Source organism: Marmota monax, unplaced genomic scaffold, assembly GCF_021218885.2.
Source record: "Marmota monax isolate L192 unplaced genomic scaffold, Marmota_monax_Labrador192_F-V1.1 WCK01_AAM20220418_F8-fsc00343, whole genome shotgun sequence".
Classification (NCBI taxonomy): domain Eukaryota; kingdom Metazoa; phylum Chordata; class Mammalia; order Rodentia; family Sciuridae; genus Marmota; species Marmota monax.
The window spans coordinates 657,334-662,189 of NW_026694892.1; the positions used below are offsets into that span (position 1 = coordinate 657,334).

General features: G+C 30.7%; 1 non-coding gene across 1 annotated transcript; it reads left to right on the top strand.

Moving 5' to 3' along the window:
• Positions 1-2,175: 2,175 nt before the first annotated feature.
• LOC124080805 (U6 spliceosomal RNA) lies at positions 2,176-2,280 on the top strand. Its single transcript, XR_006847850.1, has one exon. It is a non-coding gene; the product is annotated as a U6 spliceosomal RNA (small nuclear RNA).
• The last annotated feature ends 2,576 nt before the right edge of the window (positions 2,281-4,856 follow it).

Here is a 4,856-nt window from a genome sequence, read left to right on the forward strand (position 1 = left end):
TCTTGGTAAATGATTCTATGTGATCTTCATAAGAATCTATGTTCTGTTATTGTTGGATGATGCATTCCATAAATGTCAATTTGATCTAGTTGTGTGATGGTATGTTTACAACTGTGTCCTTACTGATTTTCTCACTGCTGTTTCCTTCTCTCTCTCTCTCTCTCTCTCTCTCTCTCTCTCTCTCTCTCTCCAGTTTCATCATTTTTCCCCATGTATTTTGATCCACTATGGTTAGATGTGATTGTTTTAATAATCTTTACATATTTTTGGAGAACTTCATCATTTTGTAAGGCCCTCTTCTTTATCTCTGATAATTATTATTTTTTTTTTTTTGCTTAGAAATGTGTTTATCTGAAATTACTGTGGATTATCCTTTTAGCTTTATTTTCATTGATGTCAGCATAGTATAACTTCATCTCTCATTTTTGAACAGCTTTACTGAAATATACTATTCAATGGTTTTTAATATATGCATAGATAAATGCAAACAGCACCACCCATGATTTTTAAATGTTTCAAAATCTTCAAAAAAATTTCATATCCTTCCATTGTCACTATCCATCCACTTATCGCCCCAAAACCCTAAGCAACCATTTATGCATTTTCTGTCACTGTAGATTTAATTATTTTGGTCGGTTCATATAAATGGAGTCATATAATATGAGATCTTTTATGACTGGATTCTTTACTTAATGTGATATGTTAAGGATTTTCCTGATTTTTTTGTTTGTTTTGTTTAGCATGAAATAGTGTTTCATCTCTTTTTAGGACCAAATAATATACCATTTTAGAGATATACTACATATTTTTATTTATCAGTTGATAAACTTTTAGGCTCTTTCCACATTTTGGCAATTATAAAAAATGCTGCTCTAACTTTTTGTGTACAAATTATTGTGTGAGACACATATTTTAATTTTTCCTTAGGTAAATAATGGAGAGTGAAATTGTTGGTTTATATGGTGGCTCTATGTTAAATTATATGAGAAACTGAAAGACTTATTTGCAAAGTAATTGCCTCATTTTACAGTTTCACCAGCAGTAAATAAGAATTCCAACTTTTCCCCCTTTACATCAACTCTTATTATTATTTGATATTTTTTTCTATCCTTCATAGTTGGTTTAAAGTGTGCTTTGAGGTTTTGATTGATTTGCATTTTCCTGATGGTTAATGAATTAAAGATCTTACCATGTGCTTGCTGGCCATTGAAACTTTTTCTTTGAATAAATGCTGGCTTAGGTATTTTGTCCATTTAAAAAATTGAGATATTTGTCTTTATATTGAGTTGCAAGACTTCTTTGTATTTTTTAATATAGAAGAGGTAGGTTATCTCTCAGATATATTTCATGATTTTCTGTCATTCTATACTTTTTCCATTTCAGGTTTTCCATAGTGTTTTTTGAAGCATAACTATTAGTCCAATATTTTTTTAATTTGTGTTTTTGTGTCATATCTAAGAATACATTGCTAAATCCAATGCCATGAAGATTCATCACTCTAAGAGTTTCAAAGCTTTAATCTTATATTTAAAACTTTAATTCAAGAGCCCATCCTCATTATTATTCATGTTTCTATTCTATTCTAACACTATGTGTTAAAAAGATGATTCTTTCCCCTACTAAATTGTTTTTCATAAAATCAGTTGACTATTTTCCATTTCTTTGTGTTTTTAAAATTACAGAAGAATTTCATAGACAACTCAGGTTTGGGTCATGTTTTATTATCACTATAACAATTTCTGTAATTTAATTCTTATATCTAGATCATTCATTTTTCAGTGATTTTTGAGGTATTCAGTTTAATCTCTACCATGTTTATAACTGTTTTCTATAACCTTATATTATTGTTTGTTTAACTTTTCCCTCTTTTTCTACCTTATCTGATTTTAATGGAAAATTTTGACTCAAGTTTGTCTCCCTTCTTAACATCTATTTTAAAAATTATTTACAGTGATTGCCCTAGAGTTTGCAATGCATATTTGTAAATAGTTTCAATCCTCTTTCAAATAACACTGTATTACTCTGTGTAGTAAGGAGTCTGTCTGCCAATCTTTCACCCCATCCCCTATACTACTGCTGTTACTAATTTAACATATCTATTTAAAAAAATCAACAAATACATTCTATTATTATTTCTGTGAATGAAGAATTATCAACTAGATTAAGAAAAAAAATGCTCTCTTCAAAAGGACATAAAATAAAATTGAAACAATACAGAGAAGATTAGCATGGCCTCTGCACAAGGATGACATTCAAAGTCATGAAGTATTTTATATTTTTATACCACAGTGGAGGAGATGTGGAAATTTTGAAAGTTCACTGTTAAACTGATCTATGAGGTAAAGATAATGTAATGAGTGAAATCAGAGAAAAAATACAATAACTGAAATATAACTACAATAAGAAGATAGAGATTCTAAAAAAAGAATTACTTGGAAATCCTTGAAATAAAGAAATAAAAAAAATAAAAATAAATACTGAATACAAAAAAAAATCACCAATAGACTAGAACACTTGGAATATAGAATTTCAGGCAATAAAGGCAATGTATAGACACTTGAAAATAAATTTAATCATGGAGAAAGATGTTGAAAGTCTCTGGACAGAATTTTTAAGAAATATGGGATAACATTAAAAGGCTAAATCTAAGATTTATCAGGGTTGATGAAGGCTCTGAAATATATCCTAAAGAAATACACAATATCTGCAACAAATTGTATCTGAAAATTTTCCAAATCTCAAGGCTGCTATGGAAAATCAAACATATGAGGTACCCAGGATCCCAAATATACAAAATTACAATAGACCCACACCAAGGAAGATTATTATGAAAATGCCTAACATGCAGAATAAGGATAGAATTTTGAAAGTTGCCAGAGAAAACCAACTGGTTACATTTAGAGGTAAACCAATTCAGATCTCAGCCAAGTTTTCAACCCAGTTCCTAGAAGCTAGGAGGTCCTGGAATAATACATACCAAAATCTGAAATAAAATGGATGCCAACAACAAATACTATATCCAGAAAATGTAAACTTCAGAATTGAAGACAAAATAAAAATCTTCTATGATAAACAAAAAAGTAAAAAGAATTTACAACTAGAAAGCCCACACTACAAAACATGCTCAATACAACATTTCACAAATAAGAAATTGAAAATAAAAATAAAAACAGAGAGAAAAACTGCACTACACTACAAAACCAGTCAGTCAAAGGAGAATCTAATTCAACTTACAAACTAGAAATAAATCAAACTGACAGGAAATTAAATCTTATATCAAAAAGAACATTGAATGTAAATAAACTAAACTCATCAATCAAAAGTCATAGTTTGGCAGATTAGATTAAAAAACAATACCCAACAATATGCTGTCTCAAAGAGACTCACCTCATAAGCAAAAACATCCATTGAATGAAGATAAAAGGATGGGGCGGGGGAACCATATTTTTCATGTGGATCTTGTAAATAAGCAGGGGAGAATTTGGAGAATTTTGACTCAAGTTTTTCTCATAACTTTCAGGACTCATAATTAATTTATCAAATATAAATTTATCAAAATAGCAGGATACAAAATTAACACCCAGAAAGCTATTGAATTCCAATACTCCAATGATGAATCATTTAAAAGAGAAATTAGGAAAACCATCCCATTTAAAAGAGCCTCAATAAAATAAAATACTTGGGAAAAATCTAACAAAGGAGGTGAAGGACCTCTACAATCAAAACTACAGACCACTAAAGAAAAAAAAATTGAGGAAGACCATTTTTTTTTTGGAGAAGCAGAATTAATATTATCAAAATGGCCATACCATGAGAACTACTACACAGATTCAATTAATTACCATCAAAATTACAATCACATTCTTCATAAAAATATAAAAAGCAGCCATGAAATTCCTTTGGAAAAATAAGAGGTCCGTAAGAATCAAAGGAATCACACCAGAAACTGTGCACATACTAGAAGAAAACGTAGCTCCAAACACTCCAACATATTGGCTCAGGAATTGACTTCCTTAACAAGACTCCTAAAGCACAAGAAGTAAAATCAAGAATCAATAAATGAGATAACATCAAACTAAAAAGTTTCTTTACAACAAAGGAAACAATCAAGAGCATGAAGAGAGAGCCTACAGAATTGGAGAAAATCTTTGCAACCCTTGCCTCAGATAGGGTCTTAATTTCCAAGATATAAAAAGAAATTAAAAAAAAACTTAACATAATATAAATAGATAGATAGATAGATAATCCCATCAATAAATGGGCAAAGGTACTAAATAGACACTTAACAAGAAATATGAATAGTCTACAAATGTATGAACATTTGTTCAACATCTCTAGCAATTAGAGAAATGCAAATTAAAACTACACTGAGATTTCATCTTATTCCAGTCAGAATGGCAATTATCAAGATTAAAAGTAACCATAAATGTTGGCAAGGATGTCGGGGAAATAATAAACTCATACATTGCTGGTGGGACTGCAAATGTGTGCAACCATTCTGGAAGCATTATGGAGATTCCTCAAAAAACAGGAATGGAACCACTATTTGACTAAACTACCCCACTCCTCCACATATATGAGGACTTAAAATGAGGACACTATAATGACACAGCCACATCCATGTTTATAGCAGGTAAAACTACAATAGCTGAGATATGAAGCCAACCTAGGTGCCCTTAAATAGATGAATGAATTTTAAAAATATGGTATGTATACACAATGGAGTATTATTCAGCCATGAAGAGGTGCCGCAGTCCGGCTGCAGCAAAATAACCTGGGGGTGACGAATAACTTGTGTACGTTGATACAGCAGGAGTGGGAGCCGTTTATTGCAGGACAGGAGCAGTATTTATACA